General features: G+C 40.9%; 5 non-coding genes across 5 annotated transcripts; 4 read left to right on the top strand and 1 right to left on the bottom strand.

The window, feature by feature from the left end:
- Positions 1 to 6971: 6971 nt before the first annotated feature.
- Positions 6972 to 7044, bottom strand: TRNAK-UUU (transfer RNA lysine (anticodon UUU)). Its single transcript has one exon. It is a non-coding gene; the product is annotated as a tRNA-Lys (tRNA).
- Positions 7045 to 7878: 834 nt separating this feature from the next.
- TRNAA-CGC (transfer RNA alanine (anticodon CGC)) lies at positions 7879 to 7950 on the top strand. Its single transcript has one exon. It is a non-coding gene; the product is annotated as a tRNA-Ala (tRNA).
- A 475-nt stretch (positions 7951 to 8425) lies between these two features.
- Positions 8426 to 8499, top strand: TRNAI-AAU (transfer RNA isoleucine (anticodon AAU)). The gene has a single exon. It is a non-coding gene; the product is annotated as a tRNA-Ile (tRNA).
- A 1124-nt stretch (positions 8500 to 9623) lies between these two features.
- Positions 9624 to 9695, top strand: TRNAP-AGG (transfer RNA proline (anticodon AGG)). Its single transcript has one exon. It is a non-coding gene; the product is annotated as a tRNA-Pro (tRNA).
- A 1345-nt stretch (positions 9696 to 11040) lies between these two features.
- On the top strand, positions 11041 to 11113 carry TRNAK-CUU (transfer RNA lysine (anticodon CUU)). Its single transcript has one exon. It is a non-coding gene; the product is annotated as a tRNA-Lys (tRNA).
- Positions 11114 to 11489: the final 376 nt, after the last annotated feature.

The raw sequence follows: 11489 nt of genomic DNA, 5'->3' as shown, positions 1-11489 counted from the left end.
TGCAGGAGGCCCTGACTCTGATGCCAGAGCATGAAAGGGTATTAGGAAGCACTTTCTGAGGCATAATTGACACCTAAGCAGCAAAATGAAAACAGAAGTTGGTCAAGCAAGGGGTGGGTAAAAGACTTCTAGTAAGAGTAGTAACATTTGCAAAGATGTTAAGAGAATATTGTGCATAGTAGGTGTTCCATAAAGCATTCTTGAATCAAAAACAGTTTGAATGTGTAACCAAATAAGTTATATTGGGCTTTTTAAAATAATAAGGTATTTCTCATTAAGTGCTTATTTGTTTGCCAAACACTGTTCTGCTCAGTGATTTATAATACGTGCATAATTTTATTTCCATGACCCTATGAATTGAATCATATTACTGTTCCCATTTTTATATTTAGTGAAACTGAGACAGATTAAATAATTTGCCCTGAGGTCATACAGTGAGAGTAAAATTCAGATTAAGACCCATGTCCAGAACTCCAAGGCCAAGAAGGCTCCTCATTGTTAAAAAGATCATTGGTATAACCTCAAAGGTAATCCATCCAAAAATATATATGGTGTTTCTGAGTAAATTAAGGAATTTCCCAAGATACCACTAGGAAACAGTCAAATGTAAGTAATAATATTCTACTAGCTAAACAGTTGTAACTTCCAATGAAGAAGGTTAGTAATGCAAGGTAAATGAATTCCAGGGGAAAAGTGGTCATATGGAATTTAGAATTTTAGTGTATCTCTAGCAACATAAAGCTAGAAGGGATATTATTTCTGTACAAGGATGATAATTTTTTAGACAAATACTTATGAAGTGGACAAGAACAAATTAGGAAATTATAAATTAGCCTTTAAATCTCTCTTGCCCACTCTTCTGATCCATTTGGCATTTACATTCCTATTTGTAAATTCATAAATTAACATTCCTGGTTTATTAATACTCTGAGAATTTGGGTGTCTGACATGAAACAGCCTGAGTGATCCAGAGTTTTCAGTAATCAAATTTCTGACCATCAGAATTGAGGCATTGGTCCCCTAAGAGTTGGAAAGAAGAGGGAGGGAAACATTTTTCGTATCTGCCCTTGTCCCCTCTTCGTTCTAGTCTCAACAGTGGTCACTGTGCTCCTTGGGAAATGTACGTCATACCCTTGCAGACCCTGCGATAGCTTCCACCCGGGGTCATGCAAATGACCTACAAACGCCGTACTTGAACTGTCAGCAGACGTGGCCAGACGCGCACCCCGACGCTCCGCCCCTGCGGCCGCACGGCGCCAGGACACACTTCCGAGCCCTTCTAGGTCGCCCCGAAGTCCGTGCTGCTAGGAGTCGCCTCGCGCCGGCCCGGCTGGAGGCTGGGACCACGAAGTTCTTTCCCTGGGTTGCTCCTCAGACCTTTCGCAGACCTTGCTCGGGCTTCCGGTCCCGGGCTCCAACCCCGCGTCCCCTTCAGTGAAGTCTGGGCCAAGGTCATTGCCAGCACCCGGCGGTCGCTGCGGGCGCGGGGCTTCTTAACCTTTTCGGTGCCTGGGAGCCCTCTGGCTTCGTGACGAAGCCAATGGAGCCCTTCTGAAATTATATTTTAAAAAGCATTAAAATAGGATAACAAAGAAAACCAGTTATACTACAGAAACAGTTATCAAACAATTAAAATAATTTGCGGTATAGTAACACGTGTGCTTCTTCATTAATATATTAAATATTAAACATCAAGACCCGTGTTACAACTACTGTAACTTCGAAACAGTTAAGTATGAGATATTTGTAACATACTTCATATCTCAGATATGGGGTATGAAAATGTAACTTTTCTCAGTGACAAAGCCGCGGGTACTTATCTTCTGACTGTAATTTGTTGCCAACATTCATCCGTGAAGGACATGCTAAATTTCAGTTAGAGGTTAGAGATATTAAAGATGTCATTTCTTTTTCCTATCCAAGTTCACCAGTCCCCAAGTTAAGAAAACCTCCAAAAGTGCTTAACACGGTGCCCGGCACAAAGTCCCCTCTTCACATGTAGATATTAGTAATTTTATTATAACTTTTCTCGCATCTGTTCAAATTTCTTTTAGGTGACCATGATGAAGTTAATCAAATGAAATCTTGAAAGAGCACAAAGATAAATCGAGTTCAACCCATTAATTCTTTTTTTTTTAATTATTTTTTATTGAGGTATAACTGACATATAATATTGTATTCGTTTCAGATGTACAACATAATGATTCGATGTTTGTATACATTGTGAAACGATCACTACAATAAATCTAGTTAACATCCATCACCTTACATAGTTACAAAAATTTATTTTTCTTATGACACCTTTTAAGATTTACTTTCTTAGCAACTTTCAAAGATGTAATGCAGCATTATTAACTATATTAATTTCAGTTAATAACATAACATATATAACTAAATATGTTATATATAGGTTACATATATATAACATTCTGTTTATATACATACATATATATATTCAGTTATTTATATGTGAGTTCTAAAAGAGTGCTGTCTGCACACTCCTGCTGAAGTATAAAGGAAAGGAAAATGTGAATTTGGTGGTTGTAGGGAGTGGGGGGTTGGCAACTCGAAGAGAAAGAGAGGATGACATGTTTTTAAGGATTAATTCCTTGATTTATCCAGCAAATATTTTTAGAGCTTCGATTATGCGCCAAGACTACAAGGCAGGCCCAAGGGCCTTGCCTTCACCAGCGAGTGATGATACTCAGCTCCCGGAGACTGAGAAAAAGCTCTCCCATCTGAAGGAAGAGTAGAAAAAAGCAAAAGTGAACAGCTCCAAAGTTTGACTCCATCGTTTCTAAACCATCCATCCTTGCAAGGAAAGACTCAAAGCCTGCTTTGCCCAAAGGATTTAGCTCTAGGCATGACCTTTGATAAGAAGACCTAGAAAGTGCCCATATCCTTCCACAACCCTGCAGCCACAGGTTAAGTTGAGGTAAGATGAAGCGTAAGAACGAAGAAGTAGGTTGTGGGGAGAAATAACACCAGAGACAAAGCAGTTCAGAAAGGTCTTTCCCTTACAAAGGAGTTCAGATTTTATCCTGCTGATCTTGAAAGTTTTAGCCCTGGGGAAAAGCCAGATCAGATTTGCATTTTACAAAAACCTCTGTGTCCTTGGCTTTTGTATGGTTGAATTAGAAGGAGGATATTGGAAGTGGAGGTTTCCCGCCTGTAAAGTATACTGCTTTATTCAGGCCTAAAAAAAGGACTTTCAGAAGGATGAGGCAGAACACATGCCTCCCTTGCTAAAAAAGATAGTTATAAGACAGTTGCCATACTCCTCACACGAGATGGCAAGAACTTGAATTTGGGTAGTAGGTTGGGAGCCGAAATGGAAAAATTTTCACAAAATTCCCTGCATCCTCCCTCTTAAGTATTTAAAAGGTAGACTTAGTTAGGGATTGGATATGAAAGAGTGAGGTAAGGGAGGGAAAGGAGTCTGAGAAGGGACCCTAATTCCTAGCTTTGGCATTTATGTGGACAGTTGTAAAACTAACTGAGATAAGGAATATACGAGAGAGAAGAGGAGAGGGGAGAGACTGATGAGTGTAAAGAAACGTGAAAGTTCTGAAATTTACCCAACTTGCGAGCTCAGCTTGTTAAGTTAGCCTACCACACACAGTTTCATGGATGCTGGTTCAACTCACGAGACTCCTGGGTCAGAGACAATGCACAGTTTATTATTCCAGGAATAGCAATAACCAGATTATCAGCATATTTTCTCTGATTCCCCACCTCCAATTTCCAGAGGGCAACACATGACATCTGTACATTCAGTGGATTGTGTTACAGGATGGAAACCCTAAACCTGGGGATCCCAATTCTTTAATAATGAGCAGTAAACATGCCTGCCTGTTGCTCTGGAGAGAAATATTATCTCTGTCTTCCAACGGTGTTTGCTATATAAGCATCCTTGAAAACATAATCCAGAACAAAGGACAGTCAGTGCCCCACTAGCAATACATGCAGAAATGTGAGCGATCCATGATGAATTACCTCCTAACAATGAGTTGTTTTCACTAGCTGAGTTTTGTTTTTTAAACAAAGTCTTCCAAGACTAGATGAGTTGGGTGGAGGGTACGTGAGATTTCAAAAGTGAAAAAGAGTGAGGCCAGTTTACCTTAACAGACCAGAAGCTCCAAAGAACCTCCACAGAACTGTTGACATCTAATTAGTTATTTGTATGCTTTTTCTGTTTTTTTTTAATATATATATAATAATAAACAGTAGAAAAGAAGTGTGGTTGACAGTGTAGCTTGGGAATCTGAAGGTTTACCTAAAGTTACCTGCCTAATAAAAGGGTAAATGACCCATGGAATCTTCTAGTAGCTTTTCCCTCTAGGCACTACCTCAAGGTACCTAGGCTTCTTGAATGGAGGATGCAGGTTTTGACTGGTAAAGCAAATTATTAGAATTAGTTGTTTTTTTTTTAATTTGTTTTTAAATTGAGGTATAGTTGACTTACAATAGTATATAAGTTTCAGGTGTACAACATAGTGATTCATAATTTTTAAAGATGACACTCCATTTATAGTTATTATAAAACATTGGTTATATTCCCTGTGCTGTACAATATATCCTTGTAGCTTACTTATTTTATACGTAGTAGTTTGCACCTCTTAATCCCCTACCCAGAACTCATTGATTTTAAGTGTTTGAAGATATCTAGGCTAATGGGGACAGGTTTAGAGATCGAGAGAATAGTGTAGGTTGGAGATATAATTTATCTGTTAATTTAATCCAGTGCCATTTTGTAACTACCTACTATATAAGCAGCTTGACTCCTGGAATTGGAGTAACATTCTTGGCAAGTCTGTCAGTCAGCCAATGGCATCCAGGTTGCACACAGATAACAATCAGTTGTCGTTGGCGCACAGATAACAGTCAGCTCAGGAAGGCTGGTGTTTCAGCCCACTAAGATCCAAGCTGCAAAATGTAAAAGCTCAAATGATTGTCTTCTCTTTCTATCTCAAACCTCCCCCAAAGGCTGCAAATAGAATCTTTTGACTCTCAGCTAAGTATACATACTGACATATCGGTAAGTCCTTCATCTTCTCAAGAAGTGTAGCAGCTCAACATTTATGATCTTACTGCTTGGCACACTTTCTGAGACCAGGTCGGAATCATCTGGAATTATTCAATTTTATGATCACCCCCCCTCACCGCTTATTTTAAAAATGTTGTGAGAAACATTTTTAAAATGTTGTGAGAAAGAGGAAAGTTTAATTAAAGTTCGAGGAAGTTTCTTTTCTTTTCAAAAAGCTCGGAGCGTTGTAAAAAACAAAACGAAAAAAACTTGTGGGGTCACAGCCCAAATGGGCTTCCTTACAGACAGAAAAATCTTTCATCTACAGGTGTGTGGCCTTCTCAAAGTTACAAGGTGACAAACGCTGAAAGAAAAGATTTCTTGTGTGACTCTAATAGCAATAATAATGATGATCACATTGGGTTACTTCTTCTGCAGTATTTTCTTGCTGCAAAATGCTACGCTCTCTGAGGATTGGCCTCGAGGCTCTCACATTATGAGGCTCATATGCTGCCTACCATGCCAACAAGGCAAATGACAGGAGTGTTCTGTTATTCTTTTCTAGAGGTTTTATAACTTGTTTGATAATTTTTAATAGCAAAGTAAAATCTTATTTGTCTGTTATCTGCTGGATCCATTGGGATGAAATTTCTGCTTTGGGGAGTTACCAAACGAGGTCTCAATCAAGGGCTGCCAAGTTATGCTGCTTTAGTAGTTCCTAGCAGGGCAGAGATGGTGTTGGTGCCCCTGTGCTCAGGTGACTTGAGGCTTTGGGTCCTCTAGAAGAGTGAACTTGGATTTAGAGGAAAAGGTGGTATAGGCAGGTTACTCAGCATGTAATGGGGAAGAATAATTTACTTTAACCTTTGTATTCTATCGCTTTGGCTACAAGTTAGTCACTAAAGGGATGTTGCCTATAAGCTTAGCTTATACATTATGGCTCATCTCTGGGAACCCTTCCTCCCATGTAATGAGCGTTAAGCTAAAATACCTTTGTTTAGCTCACAGGAAACCTCCTGACCAGGCCCACCTGTGAATGGCTGCAGGAAGGAAGAAATTAACGTATCCTAGAACCAGGACTTTGCTCCCTCCCCTTTTAGTGTAAAAGAAGCCTGAATTCTAACTCAGGGAGATGGTCCTTTGGGACACTAGTCCACCATCTTCTCCTTCTGCTGGCTTTCTGAATAATGTCGCTATTCCTTGCCCCAGCAACTTGTTTCTCAATTTATTGGCCTGTGATTCTGCTAGCGGTCTGAGCTTGGACTCGGCAACAAGCACAGTACCCATTGTTCTGTACTATATGTTACGTTTCATCTTTATGATCACCCTACAGCCCAGTGTTTCTCAGTGAGGGAGATATAAAATGAATTTAAGCATGGGTATCACCCAGCATTTTCGAGAATAACATGGAATCTGAAATAGAATGCAATGCATGTGGTAAGTGGTAATTCAGGCAACTTTTGTTCCTGTTACACATGTGTGTATGGGTCCAGATGTAAACTAAACTACAAACTGGTCATGGCCAAAAATGTTTGGAAAGCACTGCCCCTAGGCCATAAATTCTGAGTATGGCACCACCTCCTCTATCCAGTTTACCTGGGCTGGGCATCCCCAGAGCTGAGCTCTGAGAGGAGCACACCAATGTAGAGAAGAGTGAGCAGTTCTGCACATTGGTTGCTTTTCAAGAAAGAGTTTGGCCTTTGATAATTTGTTACCATTGTTAATGAAACTTTTACTCGAGCTCTAGATGAAATGTTTTGTGCTGTGGCTTCCGGCTAAAAGGCCCTTCTATTTTCTGAAAAGGTCCTAGGTTGTGATAACTATGCCATGCTCAGGGTCCCCTCTGTTTTTCTTTAGGGAAATCGGCTTGTGATTTGAGTTTACCTCCCTTTCTGTTACTATTCTTTAGAGATGAATATACAGGAATAGGAAAAGAAAACGACAACGCCCAAAGAGGGTCTTGAACCCTAGACTCTCAGATTAAAAGTCTGATGCTCTGCCAACTGAGCTATCCAGGCTCACACAAGAAAAAAAAAAAACGCCTTCCACATCAACTATAGTCAATTTATGCATACATTCAGAAGAACGATTTTAGGCATTTCGCCTGTGATTCCAGTTAAGAGCTGGCTATTCAGAAAATGCTTGGCATAGAAACTCAGCCACAGTGAAGGTCTTTAAGGCCGCGATAAAACCATATTGCATTAATTATAATGTCTCCCCAAATTGTATCTTTCTCGCTCACTCTAGTTTATATACATACTATATGTATATAAACACTATACCTCTATGTAGCATATAGAGATATATTCTATAGTACCATATAGAATTCAGTGCAGTCAAAAACTGCAGGTTGGCCTTTAGTTCCTAGGCTTCCCAGAGAAGTCAAATATTCTACATTTGGGCCCAAACACTTTCAAAAGGAAGCCAATCCAATGCTGATGCTTTTAAGGGATAATTAAATCACCTTTCGGTCACTCTTTGGATACCTGAATATAGGTCTAGGGACTGAGGGAGCGATTTGATTTCGTGCTGGGTCTCAGCTGTCTTTGGAGAGGGGGAAAAAAGGAAAAAGAAAAAAGGAAAGAAGCTTTTAAAGGAGAGTCCCACTCTCTTTTTTCTCGTCAGGTTTCGTTCCGTCTCTAAGTTAAGTGCTTGACAAGGGTCCAATGACTGGAAGGCTTTCTCCACTCGAAATACCCATGAACGTTGCCCCATTAACCATTTCAAGATTTTGCTGAATAAGCAAAGGAGAATTTAATTTAAGCGTTCAGAAAATCTTAGAGTTGCAGAGGGGGGAAAAAAATTCAGATTCAAAGAATTGGGAAGTGCTACAAACGCTTTTGCTGCAGGATGGGGATGTAGCTCAGTGGTAGAGCGCATGCTTCGCATGTATGAGGCCCCGGGTTCGATCCCCGGCATCTCCAGGTCCTTTTACCTGCATAATCAGAAATTGCCCTTTAAAAACATCAGTGCTTACTTTGTATCCTTCTCTAATTTTCTCGGTACTTTTTTAGCCACGGCGTATAGAACTGTATACGTAGAGAGGAAAACAGGATACCTTTGAAGTTTTTTAGGATATCTGTAATGAATGAAATTGAAAACGCAGAAAAGCACACCCAATGGACAGATGGCCGAAGAGGAGCAACTTGGAAACTTGCCCAGGATCCATTAGTGAACGGCTAGCTGTGGTAACTGGCCTGAAAACACTCAAAGGGGAGGAGGAGGTATTGTTGCTGAGTCATGGTACTGAAAAGAAGGACAAATGTTGGGAAACGGACGAATCCTTGTTTGGTGTAGGCGAATCCAGCAGCTCAGATACACAATACTGTTCCTATTATCAAAACATCAAGAACGAGAAAAGTTTCTTGTAAAGGCTTCCAAAGAAGTGTTATAATGCGTGGCCGGTTAGCTCAGCTGGTTAGAGCGTGGTGCTAATAACGCCAAGGTCGCGGGTTCGATCCCCGTACGGGCCAGAGTCGCCTTTTAACCACCACTGTGATTTAACCGTGAAATAGTTTTGATTACTTTCCAGCCAAACTGCCCAACGACTGTCCTACGAGACAACCTGTGGTATCTCCACAAAAGACATTTTGCCACAAGTCCAAACCATCCTAGGGAGTCCAGAGCACACGTCTTTGAGCAAGACAGATTGCTCAAAATTTTGTCCAAGAGAAGCAGAAAAGCAGCAAGACACCTTAGGAGTTATTAAGTTCATTAGAAGGAAAAACTGTCACCAGTTTGTTTAGTGGCCAAACACTGCCCTCGAAATAGTCTGAAAACATACTGAGATGCGGGGCAAGTGTGAAAAGGCAGTGTTCATGATATCCGATTGCTCAGTTGAGGATTTCTATTCGGTTAGATCATCCCTCACATGAAGGGAGGACTCCCATATTGGGGAAAGTGTTTTCTTGTTACTTTTATTTTTTTAGGTAAGAAAGGACTAAGCCCTTTTCCAGAATCTACTTTGCCGTCTGTCACCAACCAGTTGGTCCACGTTGACCGACACAAGCAGACCCTCTTTCGTCCACTTCTCGATGTTACGCCTCTTGAATCAGTCTCATTTCCCACCAAAACCGACTTTCTGAACACTAATTATGTATCCCCTTGATCCTTGTACAACGAATTTTCTTTATTCATTCACGACCTCAGAACTTTATATCCCGTTGAGTGAATTTTCACTATTTTCCGTGGAAAATACTGAGATCAAGCCAAGAGGAGTTAGGGAGCTTGTCAGAAATGCAGCTTATTGGGCCTCACCCCCAGGGACTTCGACTCAGTAGATTTGAGGAAGACTACAGGTTTCTTTATTTTAAATAAACGCCACCGTTGTTTCTTACAAAGGGTGGATCAGCGATCTCTGAGAAATAAGGCTTTATACAGACCAATCTTCGAAGGATTCAGTTGCGGGGAAATCCAGGGAACTTCTGAGCCAAGTCGATCTGGTTTTAAAACTAGGAAGGGAGGGTAGCAGGGAGACAGAAACAAAGAGAAACAGAGACGGAAAAAAATGTTATATATCCAAGTAGGAAAGAAAAACGGAGTAAATATTTAGGAGAAGTAAATATTTAATCTATTTAGAAAAATTGTTCTTGCAGGTGGCTCGTTGGTCTAGGGGTATGATTCTCGCTTAGGGTGCGAGAGGTCCCGGGTTCAAATCCCGGACGAGCCCAGGTTTTGCGGCCTGCACCCGCTATTGAATGTTTTATTAACTCACTCAAAAGAAATTGGTACATCTGCTGTTAAATTAAACTGCTATATTTTCATGTAGAAATATGTAGGCTGTATATGCACTTGATTCAAGTAAGTAACTAGATAACTCTTCTAGTTAAGAGAGACAAGTACTTTTCAGCTTTGGCTCTTACTCAGTTTTGCATCAGCTCTAAATTGACTCTTGCAAAGGCCAAGGTTTCTGGTTATTCTAGAAGTTCGACTCCACGGTTGTGGTCATATGAAGTGTATAGGAAACAACATTGTAAAGCAACTATACTCCAGTAAAAGTTAATTTAAAAAAATCCAGGTAATAAACATTATATTTTTAAAATTAAAAAAATAGTATAGGAAGACGACGGTCATATCTCAATTCAATGTCACCCATCATTCATTCATCACATCAAAGAAATGGGTTCAAATGGAAAAATCAAATATTGACCTATAGAGTTGGGATGCTGGAAACCTTTGTACAAGTTATTTCGGCTTTCCTTGTTGCGTATTCTTCCATCATTCAGGAATAGGGGCTCTGCTTCATTATTGAGAAGGGGCACTTTTTCTCTTTTCCCGGAGCGTACTGTTGGTACACTCTTTAAACAGATATTTGTTTAGCATCTATTATAATCAATGAGCTTTTGCAGTCTGTGGTAAACAAAATACACAAAAATCACTGGATCCTATATTCCAGTGGTTGTCAAATATTTTATATTAAAACGCAATTGCAACACCCCTTCCCGCCTCCCTTTTTTGTGTGTGCAAGCCCTGATTGTGGAGAAGGACAACAAATGAACAAGAACAAGCGGCCTGAAAAGGAGGGAGAAAACCGCAGGGAATTCCTTTAGGACTACATTTACACAGCGTGGCAAGAGGGGCCAGAGTTGACTGGTGATAGAAACAGGAGAGGAATGTCTCAGTGGGTTACGGAGAAGGCCCAGTGCAGTGTTTTGGTTCGAGGACCTGACCTTTGGGACTGAGCTTGGAGCCACATTGGCAACCAGGCCTGGAGCTCTGGGAATGCCAGAGCTGGGCTCACCCTTAGAGCGTTCAGAGATTCCGACTCTTGGATTCCGGAAGGATTTTGTGGTCCACCAAGACATGTTGGTGAGAATGAGGCGAAGAGGGAAGATGTCGTGAAAGCGAATGGAATGCATGCCAATAATTTCAGACAATGCTTACATTCTTTGCGTTTCACGTCATCTTATATAACAAAAACAGTAAAAAAAAAATCTAGAATCCTATTAATCCCTGTCAGTCCAGGAAGAATTTTATAGTCTCTTAATTCACTGAAGGAAGCTCGCGCGCGGAGTGCCCGGCTAGCTCAGTCGGTAGAGCATGAGACTCTTAATCTCAGGGTCGTGGGTTCGAGCCCCACGTTGGGCGAATAATCTTTGTACCTTTTGCTCGCAGCCACATTTCTGCACCTTCCCCTAATCTCCAAAACAAAGTGCCTCACCGTTGTCAAACGAGAAATTTTAGAAAGTATTGAATTGCGGAATCCCGGCGACCAGCTGTGGTTTACTGGCTCTGTTGAACTATTCGGCCAGCTCTATGACTCCAGCAGCGTTAAGCCTCATCGCCCCCTGGCGGCAACGCACTTCTCTGGCTTATTAGAGCTTTTGTTTGGGTAACTAGAGATAACATGGTCTCTGGTAGGGCATTTAGGCTCCTGGGATGATTCTGAAGCACTATCCCCACCGAAAAGGGTTTAGGTTGCAGGGATGTTGGAAAACGTAGTATGAAGGTGGAGACGATCCAA

Source organism: Phocoena phocoena, chromosome 10 (genome assembly GCF_963924675.1).
Source record: "Phocoena phocoena chromosome 10, mPhoPho1.1, whole genome shotgun sequence".
Classification (NCBI taxonomy): Eukaryota; Metazoa; Chordata; class Mammalia; order Artiodactyla; family Phocoenidae; genus Phocoena; species Phocoena phocoena.
This window is presented reverse-complemented; position numbering and strand designations above follow the sequence as displayed.